Source organism: Dendrobates tinctorius, unplaced genomic scaffold (genome assembly GCF_039654945.1).
Source record: "Dendrobates tinctorius isolate UK_male_01 unplaced genomic scaffold, ASM3965494v1 ptg000138l, whole genome shotgun sequence".
NCBI lineage: Eukaryota > Metazoa > Chordata > Amphibia > Anura > Dendrobatidae > Dendrobates > Dendrobates tinctorius.
In genome coordinates, this window is record NW_027361806.1 from 11,336,496 (window position 1) to 11,362,625 (window position 26,130).

Below are 26,130 nucleotides of genomic sequence, written 5' to 3' on the forward strand. Positions count from 1 at the left end.
TATTTTTACTATTATTATTATTTTCAATATTTCAGGCTATCAAAATTAACAATCATCACCATAATAAAACATTTGGAGTATAAATATTTTCCGGTCTTTGATCTTTGCTCATCTTTTGACAACAGCTTTTTCAATCTCTAATTCAATCATTTTTAATTTACATGATTTTTTTTTTTTTCTTAATCTCAGCTGAATTTATTGGAAACAGCTTCCCCTTCTTTACAAAATGAGAGGAGCCATCATGGAAGAAACCATATTATGAGCAAAATTCAAATTTGGATTTTAGGCCTTTTATTTTCATCCACTATTTTTAATTAATTAATAACTTATTTGCCCAATTTGTTTATTTTTATTTCCCTTTTCTTTTATGTTTCTATTTTCCACAATTGTACGAGACCAAAGTGAGAAATCAGCAGTAACGACGCTATAAAAGTTTATTTTTTTTTTTTACAGTTATTATTTTTTATATAGTTTTATTTGTCTAGAAAGCAACAAGTTGCCGTTGACTTGTTATACCTGGGTGTCTTCTTCTAATATTATTAGATTGCAGTTGAATCATTCTGTAATTGGCATAATTAATACCGCCACCACGTAAGTTTGTTTTTTTTTACTTATTTTTATAGCATTATGTATTCTTGCTCTCGGCTAGCTGTATAGTGGGGGAGGTTATGTCGGGAATATACAGATTAAATTACCATCGCTAATAAAACGTATGACATAACCTCGTGTATTAGCACCACAGTGGAGGGTTAGGGACGGGGGCACGGGATCACCAGTGTTGCCATGGTAAGCGTTTTTTATTCCAGAGCAGACCCCTGACACTTCAATAATCCTGCGCTCTCCCACCTCCTGCAGCCGCTCACCCTCCTCTCATTATTTCTCTACAAATGGCTCTCACTGCAGCCGCCCATGAAAAATGAAGAGGTACCTATTAAATGAATGCTTCCGCTCTTGTTTCTACAGACCCTGGTTACCAGGTGTCAGAAAATTTACTGACAGGCGATAATAGGAGAAAATCTCTAATCAGTAGGAATAAAAGTAGAGGTCAGTGAGGACGAGCCTCATCCTGACCCTGCAAAAATAACAGAAATGTCACCTGGTGGCTGCGCATCTTCTATGTACAGCCCTGTGTTACACGGTGCCATGTGGAATGTAACAATGCAGCCGTGTACAGTCATGGAAGCTAATATATCTATAATATAACCAGGGGAGCGTCACTCTGTCTGAAGCCTTTATAGACTGCGCAAGTGCGATGCGCCTGCGCGGTCTGGACCCAGAGTGACGCATCCCCCTAGGAGATCGCGGTAATGCGTAAGCACTGAATGCATACCGCCATCTCCGCAACACCTTACCGAACCCGGTGTTGCTGTTGCCGGCTTGGTCTTGCGTCTTCAGGTGATGTCTGGAGTGGGCGTGTTGTAGTGCCGGAATCGGCGCCAGCCCAGTCCGCGCTTACCGCCGCCATTTTCTTGAAGACACACTGCAGTGTGTCTTCAAGAACATGGCGGTGGAAAGTGAGGACTGCGCAGGCACCGAGTCCGGCACCACAACATGCCCTGAACAGTGAACAGGACAGCGCTGGACACAGGGAAGAAAGGTGAGTATAAATGTTTTTTTTAATGTGTGCAGTTTAATAGTGGTGAGAGGGACCATTCATACCAGGATTGGGGGGGTGAGGGGACCATGCATACCACGAAAGGGGGGTGAGGGGACCATGCATATTAGGATAGGGGAGTGAGAGGACCATGCATACCAAGATAGGGGGGAGAGGCCCATGCATACCAGGATAGGGGGGTGAGAGGACCATGCATACCAGGATTGGGGGGTGAGGGGACCATGCATACCAGGATTGGGGGGTGAGGTGACCATGCATACCACGAAAGGGGGGTGAGGGGACCATTCATACCAGGATTGGGGGGTGAGGGGACCATACATACCAGGATTGGGAGGTGAGTGTGAAACACCCCCCAGGGCCGGGGGTTACTCGGTACCGGACCTTTAAGGTTCTTTTAAGGTGAAAAGTGTCACGGTGGTGATGGTGACCCGGTCCGTGGCCCTGGGTGTCCAGTGGTGATGAAAGAAGGTTCAGATGAAGGGGGAAGATGGTAGGATAATTAATAGAATAGGGGAAAAGGGGATTCGTGATGCCACCTGTGGTATTCGGCAATACAGGTGTTAAGCCGACGCTGCTCTGCAGATCCTCTGGGACGGTGTTAGGGCAGCAGGGATGGTAAAGCTCTCCACGGGTAGAGCTGTGTCCCAGGGCAGTTGAGCCGGTGACGGTGATGGTGTTTGCAGTGTGAGGCAGGCAGTTGTAAAATAACTCCAAGGACACAGTTAGGTGCAGTTTCTGGGTTTTTACTCACAAGTCTCGTGGACACGTTGGTCCACTTAGAGCTGTGTCCTCCGAGGAAGGGGTCCGGCAAACTCCCAGGCAGATTGGGTACACCTTTTAGGACTCCTTGGGTCTCTCTCAAGGCCGTGTCTCTGCGCTGAATTCTCCTTACTTTCCTTGCCCTGCACCTTCACAAGTAGTGCCCCCAGCTGGCAACCACGGATCTCCTCAGGAGATGTGGGTCAGGCCCTGAGGTCCGTTACTCATACCGCTGCCTTTTGGAGGGTTCTTGTAGCTGAGGCACTTAAAGTTACCTCAGCCTCCGGCTTTCCAGCTGAGTCCTGTAGTCCTCCACTAGCTTCAGGGGCCGGCTCCCTCACTCTGGCCTGGTCCTTCTCTTCTAGGATGCGGGCACCACAGGTGGCCAGTCGCACTACCCGTGCCCCTAGGACCCCTTCTTCCCAGTCCAGGAGCGTGGTTAAGATGTTTCTCTCTTTTCCACCCACAGTCCTCTACAGCAATCCTGCTCTCTCGCTGGTCCTGTCACCGACTGACTAGTTTCTGGAAGGATCTCTTTACCTCAGAACTAGCTCTTCCCACCAACTGTCACCTTTCTCAATCTGATTGGATGCCCAACTATCACTCCACTACTTAATCTCCTCCCACTCTACCTACCTTCTACGCTAACCCCCCACACCCTTTCCTAGCCAGTCTGGGATGAGGCCATCCTCCTGAAGGGTACGCCCAGGTGCCCTGACTAGCTAATGTGTGTTGAGTGCAGTGTTAGGAGTCCTGGGTGGTGATCCCTCCTTACCTGAGGGTGGGATACCACACCTCTGGATGAGATGCTGTACCTCTGTGGCGACCGGACCCTCAGGGGCGCCACAAGTGGACCATGCATTCCAGGATTGGGGGGTGAGAGGACCATGCATACCAGGATTGGGGGTGAGGGGACCACGCACACCAGGATAGGGGGGTGAGGGGACCATGCATACCAGGATTGGGGGGTGAGTGGACCACGCTTACCAGGATTGGGGGGTGAGGGGATCACGCATACCAGGATTGGGGGGGTGAGGGGACCACGCATACCAGGATAGGGGGGTGAGGGGACCATGCATACCAGGATAGGGGGTTGAGAGAACCATGCATACCAGGATTGGGGGTGAGAGGACCATGCATACCAGGATTGAGGGGTGAGGAGACCACGCATACCAGGATAGGGGGGTGAGGGGACCATGCATACCAGGATAGGGGGGTGAGAGGACCATGCATACCAGGATTGGGGGGGTAAAAGGACCATGCATACCAGGATTGGGGGGTGAGGGGACCACGCATACCAGGATAGGGGGGTGAGGGGACCATACATGCCAGGATTGGGGGGTAAGGGGACCATACATACCAGGATTGGGGGGTGAGTGGACCATACATACCAGGATTGGGGGGTGAGGGGATCACGTATATCAGGATAGGGGGGTGAGTGGACCATGCATACCACGAAAGGGGGGTGAGGGGACCATACATACCAGGATTGGGGGGTGAGTGAACCATGCATACCAGGATTGGGGGGGTGAGGAGGACCATGCGTATGTTAGAGTGGGTGGTCTGGAGCCGGAAACTCCAGGAATGGACCCTCTGGATCGTGGCACCGAGGGGCCCTGGGCGAGCTGCCAGGTGGAACCGACCCCTATACAGGGACCGTTAGGAGCAGGCCCAGGGGTTCGAGTACCACGGTAGCCGGTACCGAGAGGGGCGGCTCAGGATGGACCGGAGTAGGACTGTGGGACTGAAGTATAGAATGACAGAACAGAGCTGGAACCAGGAGGCAGGAATAGAGTAAGACAATAGACTGGAACGAGGAGGGATGACAGGAGTAGGAACACAGGAGAAAAGATGGGAGGAGGACGGAAGGACTGAAGCAGGATGGAACTGGAACACCGGAGGCAGGACTGGAGTAGGACGGCAGGACTGGAGCAGGATGGAACAGGAACACCGGAGGCAGGACTGGAGTAGGACGGCAGGACTGGAGCAGGATGGAACAGGAACACCGGAGGCAGGACTGAGAGGCTACTGCAGGAAACAGGCGAGGACGGGAGTACCGGGGTGCAGAGAGCACAATAGGGTAAGGCAGAGTACGGGACCAGAATACACGGCCAGACAGAGCCACAGCAGACCAAGCAAGGAAGCACAACAATAATCAGGCACCTCCCATAGGGGGAGGTAGCCTGATATAGCACATGACCGCTACAGCTTCCAGGTCAGGTCCTCAAGCCTGATAGCACATGACCACTACAGCTTCCGGGTCAGTCCTCCTTTACCATAGAGAGGACTAACCTGGAGACTGAACAGACAGGAGCGCACAAGCGCATACACGGCATGGGGGAGATGGAAACCTGAGTACGAGAAGTGTGCATGCGCACCCGACGGGACCCCTGGAGCGGGCGTGCAGCACATATCAGGATGGGAGACCATATACCAATAAAATGCCCGCCACCCGGGCATAGAACAGGTTCATAGCTAGTACATGTATATGGAAGGTAACTTTTGCCACCGGGCCCTTCTACCTCTCAGGGGTCCAAGGTGTTAGATAAGAGAACAGTAGCCTTGCATGCCGGCACCATGGAGGCACCATGATGTATTGTGTTTAGGGTTCATTTCCCATTAATTATGTAAGTCCAATAATAGCACTAAAAATGAGCAAATCCCCTTCAAGGGGTTGTTCAGGACTTTAATATTGATGGTCTATCCATCCACCCAGCACCACCACTGATCAGCTGTTCCAGGTGTCGACAGTGGCCGTAACTACTCAGTTTCAGAGATGCACAGCTCCGCTGACTGTATAGTGGCTGCGTCTGGTACTGCAAATCTGCCCCCTATTTAAATCAATAGGAGGTGGGTATGTAGTACCCAACCACGACCACTATACACCGCGTAAAGCTGATCGGCGGGGGTGTCAAGTGTCGCACCCCCATGATCAGACATTTATGACCTATCCCAAGAGTAGACAATCAATTTTAAAGTCCCGGTTGGCTCTTTAATTTGGAGTGGGTAGGGGGTCACGTTTTAGGGGCAATACAAGTCTTGCTGTGAGTTGCCCCCCAACGTGACCACTTAGGCCAATTACAGACCTCAGATTGCCCTCAGCATTAGAATGGAGCAGAGAATGAACAGAAGACCGGTGCTGAAGCCCAGAGAGAAGGGCAGCAGCTTCGCCATCCTCAAAAGAATACAGCAAATTGATGGCTTGTGCAAATTAAATCCTGAAAAATTTGGATTCCAGCGAATCCAAATTTTTCAGGAAATTCCTAATGCATTTAATTAGTTATTAATTGATTCACTCATCTCTAATTAGAATTAGTATGGCATACAGCCGCCCATTATAAACCTGTAGAGGACACAAAAATGGAGAAGGGAGAAAGGAAGCTGCTCCTACTCATCATATTGTGATATCAGCTCAATACAAAGCCAAAGTAACATTGTAAATACGTCCTATAGGGAAGATGTGATTTCAGCTCACTGTAACATTGTGTATACATCCTGTAGAGCAGATGTGATGTCGTCTCACTGTAATATTGTGTATACATCCTGTAGAGCAGATGTGATGTCATCTCACTGTAACATTGTATATACATCCTATAGAGCAGATGTGATGTCAGCTCACTGTAACATTGTATATACATCTTATAGAGCAGATGTGATGTCAGCTCACTGCAACATTGTATATACATCCTATAGAGCAGATGTGATGTCAGCTCACTGTAATATTGGGTATACATCCTATAGGGCAGATGTGATGTCAGCTCAATGTAACATTGTATCTACATCTTATAGAGCATATGTGATGTCAGATCACTGTAACATTGTATCTACATCCTATAGAGCAGATATGATATCAGCTCACTGTAACATTGTATATACATCCTCTAGGGCAGATGTGATGTCGGCTCACTGTAACATTGAATCTACATCCTATAGAGCAGATGTGATGTCAGCTCACTGTAACATTGTATATACATCTTATAGAGCAGATGTGATGTCAGCTCACTGCAACATTGTATATACATCCTATAGAGCAGATGAGATGTCAGATCACTGTAACATTGGGTATACATCCTATAGGGCAGATGTGATGTCAGCTAAATGTATCATTGTATCTACATCCTATAGAGCAGATGTGATGTCAGATCACTGTAATATTGTATCTACATCCTATAGAGCAGATGTGATGTCAGCTCACTGTAACATTGTATCTACATCCGATAGAGCAGATGTGATATCAGCTCACTGTATCATTGTATCTACATCCTATAGAGCAGATGTGATGTCAGATCACTGTAATATTGTATCTACATCCTATAGAGCAGATGTGATGTCAGATCACTGTAATATTGTATCTACATCCTCTAGGGCAGATGTGATGTCAGATCACTGTAACATTGTATCTACATCCTATAGAGCAGATGTGATGTTAGCTCACTGTAACATTGTATATACATCCTCTAAGGCAGATGTGATGTCGGCTCACTGTAGCATTGTATATACATCCTCTAGGGAAGATGTGATGTCGGCTCACTGTAGCATTGTATATACATCCTATAGAGCAGATGTGATATCAGCTCAGTGTAACATTGTATCTACATCCTATAGAGCAGATGTGATGTCAGATCACTGTAACATTGTATCTACATCCTATAGAGCAGATGTGATATCAGCTCACTGTAACTTTGTATCTACATCCTATAGAGATGTGATATCAGCGCACTGTAACATTGTATCTAAATCCTATAGAGCAGATGTGATATCAGCTCACTGTAACATTATATCTACATCCTATAGAGCAGATGTGATGTCAGATCACTGTAACATTGTATATATATCCTATAGAGCAGATATGATATCAGCTCAATGTAACATTGTATCTACATCCTATATGGCAGATGTGATGTCAGATCACTGTAGCATTGTATATACATCCTCTAGGGCAGATGTGATGTCGGCTCACTGTAACATTGTATATACATCCTATAGAGCAGATGTGATGTCGGCTCACTGTAGCATTGTATATACATCCTATAGGGCAGATGTAATGTCAGCTCACTGTAGCATTGTATATACATCCTATAGAGCAGATGTGATGTCGGCTCACTGTAGCATTGTATATACATCCTCTAGGGCAGATGTGATATCAGCTCACTGTAGCATTCTATATACATCCTATAGGGCAGATGTGATGTCAGCTCACTGTAGCATTGTATATACATCCTATAGAGCAGATGTGATGTCAGCTCACTGTAGCATTGTATATACATCCTCTAGGGCAGATGTGATGTCGGCTCACTGTAACATTGTATATACATCCTATAGGGCAGATGTGATATCAGCTCACTGTAACATTGTATATACATCCTATAGGGCAGATGTGATGTCAGCTCACTGTAACATTGTATATACATCCTCTAGGGCAGATGTGATATCAGCTCACTGTAGCATGGTATATACATCCTATAGAGCAGATGTGATGTCAGCTCACTGTAGCATGGTATATACAGTACATCCTATAGGGCAGATGTGATGTCAGCTCACTGTAGCATTGTATGTACATCCTATAGGGCAGATGTGCTGTTTGTGGCAGGTGAGGAGTGCAGGTCTCTTCTGGACTGGAAGATGCAGCAATGTCTCCAGGTAAGAAACAAAGTATCACTACATAACATAACGCCAGATTATAGGTCTGTTGGAAACACTGGAGGGAAAAGTCTGACATCTGCCCCTGAGGAGTTTCCGCTCACTATCTTCACATCTCTTTTACTAATAATATTTTGTTGGACCTTTGCTTTTAATCTCAGAAACTTTCCAAATCCGCCTTTGTGAGCCGCATTCCTCCGCCGCCTCCTTACAATGTTCCCCGTCATTTCCTCTGTTCTCCTCCATCATTTAATCCTTTTACGAAGCTGTCTCAATGTGACCTGCGGTGTATTTCGTCGTCCGCATCGTGTCCTACGTTTAAATAAGATCAGGAGCCGTCATTTCTTATTTCATTGGCTTCCGCTGAGACAATGTTTCCAATTTATAAAGTCAAATTTATAAGCGTATTGTTTGTAACAAGCAGGAAGAAGAACTATGAAATGTCTAAGTGTCTTTCTGAGGCGGCCATAGATGTAAAAATGACTGGCCGGAGAGAAGAATCAATCATCTATGATAAAAAAATGGTTAATTCTTTTTCTCACTAGTTAATTAGCTGTGATTAATAATTACTGTTTGTTTACTTGAAGCCTTCCTGTATTGATTTTCCGTTTAGTTTTTGGTGAGTACATGTACTTATATATAACAATAATTAATTTTTACTCCTAACTTTCCAGTATCGACTTTTCTGCCTAGTTTCTGTATGGGCTGATAAAGAAACAGCCTATCTGAACAAGGAGAGCTTCAGTGTAAAGCATGGTGGACAGAGTCTCTTCTTAGACTATTGGATTAGGCTGTAGACTGTAGGCCACATGATAAGGTGATTACCGGCCCCTGAGGAGCGGCAGGAGTGTTTCATCCTAAGGACGATGATCCACCTTTCTCTCGCACCAGTTTTGATGAATCTTCCCCCGTTGATTCCAGCACAATAAGCCTAAGGTCGCTCAGCCATGGAGCCGATGTAGTCAACCTTTTTTCTTTTCTTTTTCATTACATCTCACAGATATGATATCATTACTTTCTCATCTATCTGACATGTACACAGAGCAGAAAATATTCACCAGAGCCATAAGACTGCAGCTCGACTTGCGAACACAAGGCCCCATTCACTTATTGCATTAGCGCCTTTTTTTTTCATCTAGTTTTTGGTGTTATTTTTTTATTTGTGCCTTCTACCAATTACAGTTTTTTTAAACTCATACATTTTCTTTTACACAAATGTACCACAGTCCCCCCCACTATGCACGTCTGATATTTTGTTCTTGTGACTTTTTAGCGGAACGTGCAATTGTTTTGACATTATACAGTTGCAAAATGAAAGGCAAAAAATAAAGAATATTCTGCTAGTTATCATAACCTAGGGTCTATCAAACCAATTGTAATGACAATCATGACCTTGAATCAAAATGTTAAAATACCATATTGTCAATAACTGCTATGGTTACATACAGCCACCGGGTAGGTGACTGACCTTGAGAAAGACACATTACTGTGTCGATACGCGTGGGTTTGGGGGTCCCATGTAACCTACCCGGTGGCTTGTTTATCCTCAGAAACCAGGTGATATCATGCTAGGGAAAGGGGCTTGTTAATATATTTTTTTGTGTTGGCAACATGATGAGTATTCAGTTTTCTATTTATGACATATGTAGAATCTCTATGTAACCATAGCAGTTAATGACAATATGGTATTTTAACATTTTGATTCAAGGTCATGATTGTCATTACAATTGGTTTGATAGACCCTAGTTATGATAACTAGCAGATACCTGGTACTACATTGAATGGTTGGTCTTGGGACCCATAGTATTTCACTATTTATCAATATGACCCATTGTCTTTGTTTTGTTATCAGCGTCTGTTTGTTAAGACTTTTTAATTGTTTTTAAACAGAGTGTTTGTTTGTTGTGTCCATAAATAAAATTGATATTTTTTTGATTATCTCATTTTTGTGGTGATCCCTATTTGTGTGCATATACTTTCTTCTCTTCATGTGTTTTCATGTCAATTTATTTATATGCACTAGGTGATCCCACCTAAATTGACATTGTGGATGGTGCCTGTTTATTCCTTACCTTGTCAGACATAGTATCATAATCAGTACTGGTCACATTGTATCATTCCACAGTATAGATACAATTGTATCACGTCACAGGCAGTGTGCAGACCACTCTGGAAAAGGCTCAGATGATTAGTTGGGAATGGTTGTTGTCAACTTTAGGGACACTTTTGTTACTTAAATGCATGTATTTAGGGCTCATATTGGTATTCCGCACCATTTGACTTTTATAGGCTCTTTGTTTCCCTGCACATTCAATTGTGATGTAATTTGTTGTCTTAAATCAGTTGAGAAGAGCTCAGAGAAAAAAGTAATGGAGTTACCACCTCCCCATCAGATCGTCAGACCGAGACCACTGATGGATTCTCAGTTAGCTCATTCTGAGGCCATGGAATAGACAGTCCAGCACAGAGGATATAGAATCCAAGCAGTGCAGAGGAGATTTAGTGATGGCAGGTTTACAGATTTGAGTTTTACAAGGCACTGGCCCAGATGTATTTTACCTAAAGGTTTATCTTTCTGATACCTATAGAAAAAAACAATAATCAGATGAATTCAGCCATTATGTCCATTATTATATTCTTGGATCTGGTATATTTCTCCATGCAGGAAGAAGGAGAGAGGAATGGTGGCGACTCAGGAAATTGATGGATCGGGGAGACTTACTGCCATGAGCGGTAACCCGTCCACCATTGTGGTTTCGGCTTCTTACGAGACCCACAGATGGCGACTACGGGCGACGCGACGACTCTCCGTCTTCTCCTGTAACTAAAGTCATAAATTCCCTACAAGCAGCCCCACAAGGAACAGTCCAGACTTTCTTGGCTTCCAAGCCTTGCGCAGTAAATTACATATTAATTTTTCCCCAAAATTGAGTTTCTGTGATTATGTTGCCGCAATTTAATGCTGTGAAATTAATGTAAGTGGCGAATCTGTAAAAGTAATTCTAGTGTTCGTACTACTGCCGATAATACAACTCCCATCATTACCATCTGGGAAGTTCCCTTTATCATATCGCAACTTTGCCCCTATCATCTGTCCCTTCTCTCCACACTAACATCATCACATGAGTGAAGATGTCGCTGCCCCCAGCAAGAAAAATAAAAATGATATTACTCCGCTTAAACACTCTGTGCCGCTGTGGGACCGCACTCCTTCCACAGTCCAATTCTCAGACTTCTATCCATATACACTAACCTGAGGGTAAATAAAAATGTGCAAATAAACAAAGAGAAAAGGAAAAAAAGGAGACTAAATAGAATAAGAGTAAAAAGAAGGGAAAAGAGCTGGAGAAGGAATGATGTAGGGTTATGGGAAGGAGAGGAAGCGGGAGGAGGGGGCTACATGTAGCAACCATTGACCTTCCTATTAACCTCTCACCATGGCCGCCCATCGTGCGCAATCTTACTAGAAGGGCTGCTAATAGGGCTGATGATCCGGCTACCACAAAGCTTCCACCCCTGGTCTCACACCTAGGATGCCCGACCCTCTGGGCATCCAGACACGTTCCTTCATTTATTGACTTGGCAATGTTATTTTGGCACCAGATGACAATTATATTTGCACATGGTATCATTGTATCAGCCATACCATGCTGGATGCTGCGTAGGTCCTTGGCGTCACCTGGACTCCACCTCAGAGACGTCCTGAGGTATCTACTCAGATGCAGATCCTGTAATATTCTGTACGTTTCCAGGTTTGGCCTCCATGGATTGGATTTGTTTTTAGAAAACATCCCACAAATGATCAATAGGATGAAGATCTGGGAAATTTGAAGACAGGTTATCACCCTGATGTCTTTCACATAGTTCTCAGACCATTCCTGGAGAGGTTTTGCAGAGCCACAGGGGCAATATCCTACTGCAAGAGGGACTGTTTTTAGGGAACATTGCTCTCATATGGGGGGACTTAATATGTGCAATGTTAGGTACGACATACAGGTCTCATCCACATGATGCCAGGAGCTGAGGTTTCCCAGCAGATCATTGCCCCATCACATGGCATCAGCGGGGTTTGTCTTCTTCCCATTGAGCATCCTGATACCATTTCCTCCCAGGCAAGTGACATATTCAGCTGTCCACAGAACACCCCACACTAGACCTGTTATATACTGGGAACACCCCACATACCCGCCGTATACTGGGAACACCCCACTAAACCTGCCACATACTGAGAACACCCCACATTCCTGCCGCATACTGGGAACACCCCACCAGACCTGCCATATACTGAGAACACCTCACATACCCGCCATATACTGGGAACTCCCCACCAGACCTGCCATATACTGAGAACACCCCACAAACCCGCCGTATACTGGGAACACCCCACCAGACCTGCCATATACTGAGAACACCTCACATACCCGCCATATACTGGGAACACCCCACCAGACCTGCCATATACTGAGAACACCCCACATACCCGCCATTTACTGAGAACACCCCACATACCCGCCGTATACTGAGAACACCCCACATACCCGCCGTATACTGGGAACACCCCAATAGACCTGCCATATACTGAGAACACCCCACATACCTGCCATTTACTGAGAACACCCCACATGCCCGCCATATACTGGGAACACCCCACTAGACCTGCCATATACTGAGAACACCCCACATACCTGCCATATACTGGGAAAACCCTACTAGGCCTGCCATATACTGAGAACACCCCACATACCCGCCATATACTGGGAACACCCCACCAGACCTGCCATATACTGAGAACACCCCACATACCCACCATATACTGAGAACACCCCACATACCCACCATATACTGAGAACACCCCACATACCCACCATATACTGAGAACACCCCACATGCCCGCCATATACTGAGAACACACCACATACCCGCCATAAACTGGGAACACTACTAGACCTGCCATTCACTGAGAACAACCCACATATCAGCAGTATACAGTTGTGGCCAAAAGTATTGACACCCCTGCAATTCTGTCAGATAATACTCAGTTTCTTCCTGAAAATGATTGCAAACACAAATTCTTTGGTATTATTATCTTCATTTAATTTGCCTTAAATGAAAAAACACAAAAGAGAATGAAGCAAAAAGCAAAACATTGATCATTTCACACAAAACTCCAAAAATGGGCCAGACAAAAGTATTGGCACCCTCAGCCTAATACTTGGTTGCACAACGTTTAGCCAAAATAACTGCGACCAACCGCTTCCGGTAACCATCAATGAGTTACAATGCTCTGCTGGAATTTTAGACCATTCTTCTTTGGCAAACTGCTCCAGGTCCCTGATATTTGAAGGGTGCCTTCTCCAAACTGCGATTTTTAGATCTCTCCACAGGTGTTCTATGGGATTCAGGTCTGGACTCATTGCTGGCCACCTTAGAAGTCTCCAGTTCTTTCTCTCAAACCATTTTCTAGTGCTTTTTGAAGTGTGTTTTGGGTCATTGTCCTGCTGGAAGACCCATGACCTCTGAGGGAAACCCAGCTTTCTCACACTGGGCCCTAAATTATGCTGCAAAATTTGTTGGTAGTCTTTAGACTTCATAATGCCATGCACACGGTCAAGCAGTCCAGTGCCAGAGGCAGCAAAGCAACCCCAAAACATCAGGGAACCTCCGCCATGTTTGACTGTAGGGACCGTGTTCTTTTCTTTGAATGCCTCTTTTTTTCTCCTGTAAACTCTATGTTGATGCCTTTGCCCAAAAAGCTCTACTTTTGTCTCATCTGACCAGAGAACATTCTTCCAAAACGTTTTAGGCTTTTTCAGGTAAGTTTTGGCAAACTCCAGCCTGGCTTTTTTATGTCTCGGGGTAAGAAGTGGGGTCTTCCTGGGTCTCCTACCATACAGTCCCTTTTCATTCAGACGCTGACGGTAGTACGGGTTGACACTGTTGTACCCTCGGACTGCAGGGCAGCTTGAACTTGTTTGGATGTTAGTTGAGGTTCTTTATCCAACATCCGCACAATCTTGCGTTGAAATCTCTAGTGAATTTTTCTTTTCCGTCCACATCTAGGGAGGTTAGCCACAGTGCCATGGGCTTTACACTTCTTGATGACACTGCGCACGGTAGACACAGGAACATTCAGGTCTTTGGAGATGGACTTGTAGCCTTGAGATTGCTCATGCTTCTTCACAGTTTGGTTTCTCAAGTCCTCAGACAGTTCTTTGGTCTTCTTTCTTTTCTCCATGCTCAATGTGGTACACACAAGGACACAGGACAGAGGTTGAGTCAACTTTAATCCATGTCAACTGGCTGCAAGTGTGATTTAGTTATTGCCAACACCTGTTAGGTGCCACAGGTAAGTTACAGGTGCTGTTAATTACACAAATTAGAGAAGCATCACATGATTTTTCGAACAGTGCCAATACTTTTGTCCACCCTCTTTTTATGTTTGGTGTGGAATTATATCCAATTTGGCTTTAGGACAATTCTTTTTGTGTTTTTTCATTTAAGACAAATTAAATGAAGATAATAATACCAAAAAATTTGTGTTTGCAATCATTTTCAGGAAGAAACTGAATATTATCTGACAGAATTGCAGGGGTGTCAATACTTTTGGCCACAACTGTACTTGGAACACCCCACAAAACCCACTGTATACTCGTAACACCCCACAAGACCTGTCATGTACTGGGAATATCCCACAAGATCCACCGTATACCAGGAACACCCCACAATACATACTTTCTTGATATCACAATTTGACACTTATCAGAGTTGCTCAGATTCTTCCTTTTTACCCATTTTCTTAATTCCAACACTGGTTATTTGCTGCTTAATATATCCCAACCCTTGAAAGGTGCCATCATCACACGATCAGTGTAATACTTTTTTCCATCCAGCTGTTACAATGTTATAGCCGGTCAGTATATACATTTGTGTATGGCTGGTTTCACACTTGCATTTTTTGCACTGCGTTTTTGCTCATACATGCGCTTTTTCCCCTATATTTAACATGGGTGCGCATTGTCATGCGTTTGTATGCGCATGCGGTTTCTTGTAGTGTGCGCCTAGGCGCACGAAATGCAACCTGTTGCATTTTTGGTGCGTCCGACTTGTCTCAAAAAAACGCATGCGCACGGAATTGACCCAAAAACACATTAAAGTCTATGGGAGTGCTGACGTGCTATTGGCATGAAATTCTCAACAGATGTCGGTAACAACTTATCCAATCCACACGGGCAAAGAAATCACCATAAATTATGTGTAATAATGAGAAATGACACAGGGGAAAAAAGTATTGAACACGCTTACTGAAATGTACTTAATACTTTATACAAAAGCCTTTGTTGGTGATGAAGCTTTAAGATGCCTCCTGTATGGAGAAATTAGTCACAGGCATTGCTCAGGTGTGATTTTGACCGCTCCCTGGAACCTACAGTAGTTTAAAAATTCTTCTGTAACCAAGACCATCAGTATGTTTTGCAACAATAAAGTTGCAAAGTTCATGAGACAGCTCACTGGTTTTACCCATCAAGAGATGTTTCTTTTGTTGCACCTTGGTAATGAGACACCATTTTATAGGCTGTCAGATGAACCAACTGATATAAGTGGCAGGATTGCTTTCTAATTACTGATAGATTTCCTCTGGTGTCAGTACTTTTCATGGCTTTTTGCTCCTCTCTTTCTTCATGTGTTCAGTACTTTTCCCTGTGTCATTTCTCATTACTACATATAATTTATGGACATTTATGGTGTGATTTTATTCTGCCAGTGTGCATTGGATGGGTTGTTACCGACATCTGGTGAGAATATCATGTCAATAGCACTTTTAGAAATAAATTTACTTAGAAAATTGGTGACGTTCCCAATACTTACCGTATTTTTGTCATCTCCTGAGATCTTGGTGCCGAGATCTCCATCTGCATTTGCGCTGAGATCTCACCTCCTGAGATCTTGGTGCCGAGATCTCTATCTGCGCATGCGCTGCCCCCGCATAGGAAACCATGGAACTGCAGGGGCTCTGGTCTATCACAAAATGTTGGCAAAGCCCCCCGCAGCAGCATCGGACACCCGCAGCACCGAACACCCTCAGTGGCGCGCCGCACATCCGAACACCCCATCATCCCAACCTACGGCCTGCAGCAACGCTCCACTCTTTCCTCCTCCAGCCGTGACCCTGGGACCCTGCTCCACCATGGCTGGTAAGGTATATCCGCATTGTAAGATGCATCCCAATTTGGGTGGAAAAAAGTGAGTCTTATAATCCGAAAAATACAGTATATCACCCACTATATGTCTGCTAATTGATACTGAAAAAAACTATTTTTATGTTTTTGCAAATGACTTCAGTCCCTGCAGGCTCTTTTGGTTATCGGCGTCTCCTCAGTATACATGGCGCCATCAACTGCAGGCGGTGTACCAACCATACACACTGGGCGCTGGTCATCATCCTGCCTTAGACCATGCAGATTTCGGGAGCAATGCTACCATGTAGCAAGACGACGGCCCACGGACTGGATATAAAGCCACACATGTTGTTGTTTTATATATTTCCAGCTTAGAGAAGGAAAAATAACAAAAGTGTCTTATTAATTAATGAACAAAGATCACCCACATCCTAAGTGTATAATGCGATGTTAGGAGGTCAGCGCCGAAACAACTGCGGAAATTGCGCATGTAACAAATATCGGTAATTAGCCATTCCGCTTCCCACATAAAGATCTGGATAATGTATTATTTTGCTACTTGGGAAAAGCTCTTTTCAGCTTATAATTTGCAGCTTTACAAGTTTCATGCGTGGTGACTGTGGGATATTTCAAGTGTAACTACACAAGAGGGAACCCGACGGTAATTGTATCAAGTAACGGCTCCGTATTATGCCACGCTGAACAGCCCAGATGTATTATGTTCATTTTCCAATGGCGCCAGTGTTTTACCAGCCTGGCAGCCGTCACAAAGCCTCAATAATCTCCACTCGCATTAACCCACGGGCACAATCTCACTTATTCCTTCTAACAATAAAAATGAAATCTCTGCAAATGTAAAATGAATGCGAGGAAGAGGCGAGAGACAGAACGAGCGTCTAATGGAGCCCGGACTGATCTGCCATAGATTACATATTTGCATTGTGAAGGGAAGATGTGCGGCCGACACATACAATCTGCCCACTAATTCCCTATAAATATGAATGAAATCACAGAACTCCGGAAGAAAAAATAAACACCAATCGCCGTAGTTGTAGTAATAATAATAACAATATAGGAATATTTCATGACCTGATGATAATTATAATAGTAATAATATTTATTGACATAATAATAATAATAATAATAATAAGCAATATATTGCTAATAATTATAAAATAACTAGATGGTGGCCCGATTCTAACGCATCGGGTATTCTAGAATATATATGCAGTTTATTTTTGAAGATTTAATAATAATGCAATAATGCACCCCCCAATCCTGATATATATGGTTCTCTCACCCCCAATCCTGATAAGTATGGTTCCCTCACCCCCAATCCTGATATGCATGCTACCCCTCAACCCCCTATCCTGGTATGCATGGTCCCCTCTCCCCCCAATCCTGGAATGCATGGTCCTCTCACCCCCCAATCCTGGTATGCATGGGCCTCTCACCCCTCTTTCCTGGTATGCATGGTCCTCTTACCCCCCTTTTGGGGTATGCATGGTCCCCTCACCCCCCAAACCTGGTATGCATGGTCCCCTCAGCCCTCTTTCTTGGTATGCATGGTCCCCTCACCCCCCAATCCTGGTATGCAAGGTCCCCTCACCCCCCAATCCTGGTATGCATGGTCCCCTCACCCCCCAATCCTGGTATGCATGGTCCCCTCACCCCCCTTTCCTGGTATGCATGGTCCCCTCACCCCCCTTTCCTGGTATGCATGGTCCTCTCACCCCCCAATCCTGGTATGCATGGTCCCCTCACCCCCAATCCTGATATGCATGGTCCTCTCACTCCCCAATCCTGGAATGCATGGTCCCCTCACCCCCTCTCCTGGAATGCATGGTCCCCTCACCCCCTCTCCAGGTATGCATGGTCCCCTCACTCCCCTTTTGTTGTATGTATGGTCCCCTCACCCCCCCTTTCCTGGTATGTATGGTCCCCTCACCCCCAATCCTGGTATGCATGGTCCCCTCACCCCCCTTTCCTGGTATGCATGGTCCCCTCACACCCCTTTCCGTGTAGCCGCGACCAATCAGCGTCACGGCCCTCTGTCCGCAACCAATCAGCAACGCGGCCCTGTAGCCGCGACCAATCACTGCCACGGCCCTGTACAAGAATAATATTAAAAAATTTAAAAAGTTATTCTCACCTTCCGACGGCCTCCTGTCTTCTTTCCACGCGCCCGGCCTCGCGTTCCCAGTAATGCTTTGCTGCTTAGACCGCTGATGAAGTCGGTCTTCTTTCTCGCTCTCGCGAGAGTGGTGTCGGTCTTCTTTCTCGCTCTCGCGAGAGTGACGTCATCAGCGGTCTAAGCCGCAAAGCATTACTGGGAAGGCGAGGCCGGGCGCGTGGAAAGAAGACAGGAGGCCGTCGGAAGGTGAGAATAACTTTTTTTTATTTTAATTCTCTTTTTTAGAGATTAAGGCCTGCGCCTGCCGCTGATTGGTCGCGGCCTGGCGGCCGCAACCAGTCAACGGCAGGCGTAGCTTACCGTTACAAACAGCTGCGTCTGTCGCTGATTGGTTGCGGCCTGGCGGCCGCGACCAGTCAGCGGCCCGCGATTTCGGTTACAGATAGGCGTTTATATATATATATATATAGATATGTCATGCAGTAATAATAATAAATGACATGATGATAATAATAGTAATATTAATAAAATAATATGTCATGACAATAATGATACTACTACTAGTTCTACTTCTACTAATAATAATTGACATGATAATATTAGTAATAATAATAATAAAATAATATTTAATTACATAATAATAATAAATGACATGGGAATAATAGGAATAATAATAGACAATATATTAGTAATAATCATAAAATATTTAACATGATAATAATAATAATAAATGACATGATAATTGTAATAATAATAAAATATGTAATGACAATAATGATACTACTATTAGTTCTACTTCTACTACAACTAATAATAATAATAATAATTGACATGATAATATTAGTAATAATCATAAAATAATATTTAACTGTATAATAATAATAATAAAATAATATTTAATGACCCAGTAATAATAATAATATAATGTTGTATCAAGACTAGAGATGAGTAAATCTCCCAAAATGTATTTTGGCACATTTCACTCAAATCAACCAGCAGATTAATTTCAGTCTGAATAAGAAGGGTCTGATTCAAATCTGCCACAAAACGACATTTGTTTTGTTCTGAGATTTCCCCAGACCTCAAAGCATAACATATGTAAGGTCAAGAATACAATATTGTGCCCATTTGTGTCTCCACATATGATTTTGCATTGAAAAAGTCGAATTGCGCTCCTTCCCTTTCGAGCACTGCTGTGCGCCCAAGCAATAGTTTTACCCCACATGTGGGGTATCGACGTGCTTAGGAGAAATCGCACAATAATATTTGGCATCCATTTTCTTCTGTTAAACGTCTTAAAATAAATAATGGGGCTAAAACAACCTTTTTTGTGAAAAGAATTTGATCTTTTTATTTTCACGGCTCAAAATTATAAATTTTTGTGAGGCACCTGGGGCTTCAAGGTGCTGAGTACACATCTAGATACGTTACTTGAGGTGTCTAGTTTCAAAAATGGGGTCACCTGTGTGGGGTTTCTACTGTTTAGGCACATCAGGGGCTCTGCAAACATGACATGGTGTTCGCTATCGATTTCAGCCAATTTTGCATTCAAAAGTCAAACGGCGCTCCTTCCCTTCTGAGCTCTACTGTGCACCCAAACAGTAGTTTTCCCCAACATTTGGGGTATTGGCATGCTCGGGAGAAATTGCAAAACAAATTTTAGGCTCCATTTTCTCCAGAAACCCTTGTGAAAATAAAAAAAAAATGAATCTGAAGTAAAATTTTTGTAAAAATGGTTTTCTTTCCACATTGTTTCAGTTACTGTCGAGCACCTGAAGGGTTAATAACCTGCTTAATTGAGGTTTTAAGAACCTTGAGGTGTGCAGTTTTTAGAATGGTGTCACATTTGGGTATTTTCTGTCAAAAAGGCCCCTCAAAGTCACTTCAAATGTGAGGTGGTCCCTAAAAAAAAGATTTGTAAATTTTGTTGGAAAAATTTGACATGCCTGGTCAACTTTCAAACATTCTAACTTCCTAACAAAAAAAAAAGGTTCAAAATATTTTGCTTATGTAAATTAGACATGACGGGAATTTTATTTATTAACTATTTTGTGTGACATAACGTTACGGTTTAAGGGCATAAAAATTGGAAGCTTGAAAATTGCAAAATTTTCAAAGAATTTTGCCAAATTTTCAATTTTTTTCGCAAACAAACACAAATCATAATGAACAAATTTTCTCACTATTGTGAAGTACAATATGTCATGAAAAAATAGTCTCAGAATCAGTGGGGTCCTTTAAAGCCTTTCTGAGTTATGACCTCATAAAGTGACATTTGTCAGAATTGTAAAGTTTGGCATGGTCAGGAAGGTGAAAACAGGCTTGGTTGGGGTAAAGGGGTTAAAATCGTTCCCCTACTGGTGTTTCCTGCTGGTGCTAGCCGTTGTTGGATTCAGTCATTTTGCTGCAGGTTGTGTTGGTTGCAGTAGTTTTGTGTGTGTTTCCTTTCCTCTTTATGGAATTGCTACTGTAGCAATCCTAGGAGTTGCTAAGGATATTCAGGGTAAGCTGCCGTCGAGTGGGGGAGTTGTTGTGTTTCCTTAGGGTCCACCCTCCGCGGTCAAAGGTAGGTGGGTCTCAGATGGCGCTTCTGTTCAAGGAAGGATCCCAATGCGATTGGATATAATTCTTCGCGGTCAGACAGGGACAGACCAGTGTCAGAGAAGGGGGTTTTCTCGTCTGAACAGGAACCTATCCGGTTCAGTTGCCTTCATGGTTTGTACGATACTTGTGTGGATGAGCCCTGGCAGCCATAGCATCATAAATACCAAATTAATGCCTGACTACTGACACCGATCTGCTCCCTCCCGATGATCACGCCTCCTGCCTGAAGGTAGAAAAGGTCCAGATAGATAGATATTGACATGTTCTTCCAGACCACAGAGATGTCCTGGTCACAGAATACGTTTTCTTTTATTAATGACATTTAGCATATGTAAATTAACCTTGATTGCATCTAAACCGCGCGCGTCACTCCTCCGCATGCTGATGCCTCTTCAGCTCGACTTTGCAAACATCATTAATATTAATAGTATCCCGGACTGTAATCTCAGGCCATTTGGATGACATTGATTGATTCAGCCCGGACACAGTCACTTGCTATAAATACAGACATGCACGTGAAGTCTCCGGAGAGGAGAGAAAAGGGGGGTCTCTATCAAATGGAGATGTAAGAGGAAATAAATATATCCTGGAAACTGTAAATCTTTTGTGAACATATAATCCAGTGTCACAACAATGTAAATAAGATGTTAAAATGCAGAAACACAATGTATCAAGTCACTAGAGAACGCAATGTTCTGCGACTCCATTCACCAGAATAATGGAAAGAATCACGACGAGTCTGCACTTTGCTGTTCTGAATCCAACAAGGGATTTCACTAGATTGAATTTTTTATTTTCCAAATGTACTAAGTGACCCCTTTAATTTTAAACCCTTTGTGGTAATACATTGTACTTTACTTCATGCTGCAGATCCCCAGTGATGTCAATAACACAACATGTACCTTTACAATTTCTCATAAAAATGTGAAATGTGGCAGCAAGTAAAATCTAAGAATACTGAGATTTATATCAATATCAAAAAAAGGTGACAAATATCTACTCACATTCATATTATCCATGCAATACATATACTGGAGGTAGCATCAAAGATGAAAACATTGATATTAATTGAGAAGTCATATAACTACTATAATACTGTCTCCAAGTCCAATGTATAGGAATATAACTACTATAATACTGCCCCTATGTACAAGAATAACTACTATAATACTGCCCCTATGTACAAGAATATAACTACTATAATACTGCCCCTATGTACAAGAATATAACTACGATAATACTGCCCATATGTACAAGAATATAACTACTATAATACTGCCCATATGTACAAGAATATAACTACTCTAATACTGCTCCTATGTACAAGAATACAACTACTATAATACTGCCCCCTATGCACAAGAATATAACTACTATAATACAGCCCCGATGTACAAGAATATAACTACTATAATACTGCCTCCTATGTACAAGAATATAACTACTATAATACTGCCTCCTATGTACAAGAATATAACTACTATAATACTGCTCCCTATGTACAAGAATATAACTACTATAATGCTGCTCCTATGTACAGGAATATAACTACTATAATACTTACCCTATGTACAAGAATATAGCTACTCTAGTACTGCCCCCTATGTACAAGAATATAACTACTATAATACTGCTCCTATATACAAGAATGTAACTACTATAATACTGCCCATATGTACAAGAATATAACTACTATAATACTGCTCCTATGTACAAGAATATAACTACTATAATACTGCTCCTATGTACAAGAATATAACTACTATAATGCTGCTCCTATGTACAGGAATATAACTACTATAATACTTACCCTATGTACAAGAATATAGCTACTCTAGTACTGCCTCCTATGTACAAGAATATAACTACTATAATACTGCTCCCTATGTACAAGAATATAACTACTATAATACTACTCCTATATACTACTATAATACTGCCCATATGTACAAGAATATAACTACTATAATACTGCTCCTATGTACAAGAATATAACTACAATAATACTGCCTCCTATGTACAAGAATGTAACTACTACAATACTGCCCCTATGTACAAGAATATAACTACTATAATACTGCTCCTATGTACAAGAATATAACTACTATAATACTGCCCCTATGTACAAGAATATAACTACTATAATACTGCTCCTATGTACAAGAATATAACTACTATAATACTGCCCCATATGTGCAAGAATATAACTACTATAATACTGCCCCATAGGTGCAAGAATATACTACTATAATACTGCCCCCATGTACAAGAATATAACTACTATAATACTGCCCCTATATACAAGAATGTAACTACTATAATACTGCCCCTATGTACAAGAATATAACTACTATAATACTGCCCCCTGTATACAAGAATATAACTACTATAATACTGCCCCTATATACAAGAATGTAACTACTATAATACTGCTCCTATGTACAAGAATATAACTACTATAATACTGCTCCCTATGTGCAAGAATATAACTACTCTAATACTGCTCCTATGTACAAGAATACAACTACTATAATACTGCCCCCTATGCACAAGAATATAACTACTATAATACAGCCCCGATGTACAAGAATATAACTACTATAATACTGCCTCCTATGTACAAGAATATAACTACTATAATACTGCCTCCTATGTACAAGAATATAACTACTATAATACTGCTCCCTATGTACAAGAATATAACTACTATAATGCTGCTCCTATGTACAGGAATATAACTACTATAATACTGCTCCTATGTACAAGAATATAACTACTATAATAATAATTAATTTTATTTCTATAGCGCCGACATATTCCGCAGCACTTTACATTTCAGAGGGGATTTGTACAGACAATAGACATTACAGCATAACAATAATCACATAGATCATAACAGATACCAAGAGGAATGAGGGCCCTGCTTGCAAGCTTACAGTCTATGAGGAAAGAGGTAGACACGAAAGGTGGGTGGTAACAGTTGCCCTGATTGAATGGACCAGCCATAATGTTAAGTGTGTAACAGTACGGACACAGAGGGCTAATGGATGCATAAAGCATGTGGGAACATGATGCGGGGAACCTGGTTTTGGTAAAACTTTTGGCTGTGCCACACAGGGATAGATTAGGTTAATGTGTTGAGGTGATAGGCCAGTCTGAATAAATGCGTTTTCAGGGCACGCTTAAAATTGTGGGGATTGGGGAGTGGGGACTAATCGTATTGACCTGGGAAGTGCATTCCAAAGAATTGGCGCAGCACATGTAAAGTCTTGGAGATGGGAGTGGGAGGTTCTGATTATTGAATTCTGGAGTGGATGGGTAGCCAGTGTAATGACTGGCACAAGGTAGAGGCATCGGTTTAACGATTGGTGAGGAATATTGTCCAGGCTGCAGCATTCAAGACAGATTGGAGAGGGGAGAGATTGGTAAGAGGGAGATCGATTAGAAGAGAGTTATAATAGTGAAGACGAGCATGAATAAGAGAAACAGTAAGAGTCTATAGTTAAGGTACTGTCACACTTAGCGATGTACCAGCGATCCCGACCAGCGATATGACGCGGTCAGGATCGCTGGTGCATCGCTAAGTGGTCGCTAGTGAGCTGCCACACAGGCAGATCTCACTAGCGACATCTCTGGGGACGGGGGTCGCTATTTACCTGTCACACCAGGCGATCCTGCGTCCTACTGCCCGGCTCCACGCGTTGCTCGTCGTCACAGCAGGAAGCGCCGCAGGAAGCTGACGACGAGAAACAGTCCAGCCTGTTCTCGCGCGATCAGCGATAAGCAGCGGGGGAGCGGGTTGTAGGTAAGTATCACACAGGGATATCGCTAGCAATATTGCTATAACGTCACAAGTTATAGCGATATTGCTAGCGATATCGCTTAGTGTGACAGTACCTTTAGCGGCACAGTTTTGGTCGAGGGATGGTTTTTTAAGTAGTGGATGTATGATGGCATGCTTAAATGAGGAGGGAAAGATACCAGAAGAGAGAGAGAGGTTAAATATTTTAGTTAGGTGAGGGGTGACAGCAGGGGAAAGGGACTGGAGGAGATGTGACGGAAATGGGTCACTGGTGCAAGTGGTTGGGCGAGAAGATGAAAGGAGCCTGCTTACTTCTTCTTCTGTGACTGGTTCAAAATCAGAGAGTGAGCTAGATGCAGTGGGGGAGGATAGTGCATGGTATGAGGTGATTGGGAGATAATTTCCTGTCGAATCTGGTCAATTTTTTCTTTGAAGTAATTGGCCAGATCATGAGCTCGAAGCTCCATGGTTGGGGTCTGTACTCTTGGGTTGAGTAGAGAATGAAAAGTGTCAAAGATACCTTTTGGGTTATTGGACAGTGAGGTGATGAGGGTGTTGAAATAGGTTTGTTTGGAGAGGTGAAGGGCAGTGTTGTGTGTTCTAAGCATAACCTTATAATGGATAAAATCTTCGTGTAGCTTGGATTTTCTCCACAGACATTCGGCGCACCTGGAGCACCGCTGCAGGAAACATGTTTGCAGGGTGTGCCAGGGTTGTCGCCGTCTGTGTTGTGGTGTTCTATTTATAGGGGGTGCAAATTCATCCAGGGCACTTTGAAGTGTTTCATTGTAATGCTTCAATGCAGAATCAGGACATGAGAGGAAGGAGATAGGGGCCAATGAAGACTGCAAGTTCTTCATAAGTTTCTTGGTGTTAATGGCCTGTATGTTTCTATAAGTGTCACACTCACCTCCTCCCCGGCGCCTGTCACGCTCACCTCCTCCCCGGCGCCTGTCACGCTCACCTCCTCCCCGGCGCCTGTCACGCTCACGTCCTCCCCGGCGCCTGTCACGCTCACCTCCCTGGCGCCTGTCACGCTCACCTCCCCGGCGCCTGTTCTCTCTGCGCCTCCTGCAGCCGCTGTCCTGACCGCCGCTGCTGCAGCTCCCTCTGGTCGGGCTCCCATCGCCGCTACTCCATCTGCCTTTGCCACGGATCCTCTTGCGGCGCCGTCAGCTCCCGCCGCATCCTGTGCCTCCACATCGCCCGGGGCCCTCCGGTGCTTCCGGTCCTCTCGGCCCGCCCCCACTGCTGGCACCTGTCCGTCAACTGTCCTGCAGCCAGCCTCTGCCCCCTCACAGGTACACAAGCACACACCTAGGTACGCCCTCTAGACTAGGCGTCCTATCCCCTGTCTCCTTGGCACTGCTGCACCCTGACCCGGAAGTTCTGCAGCGTG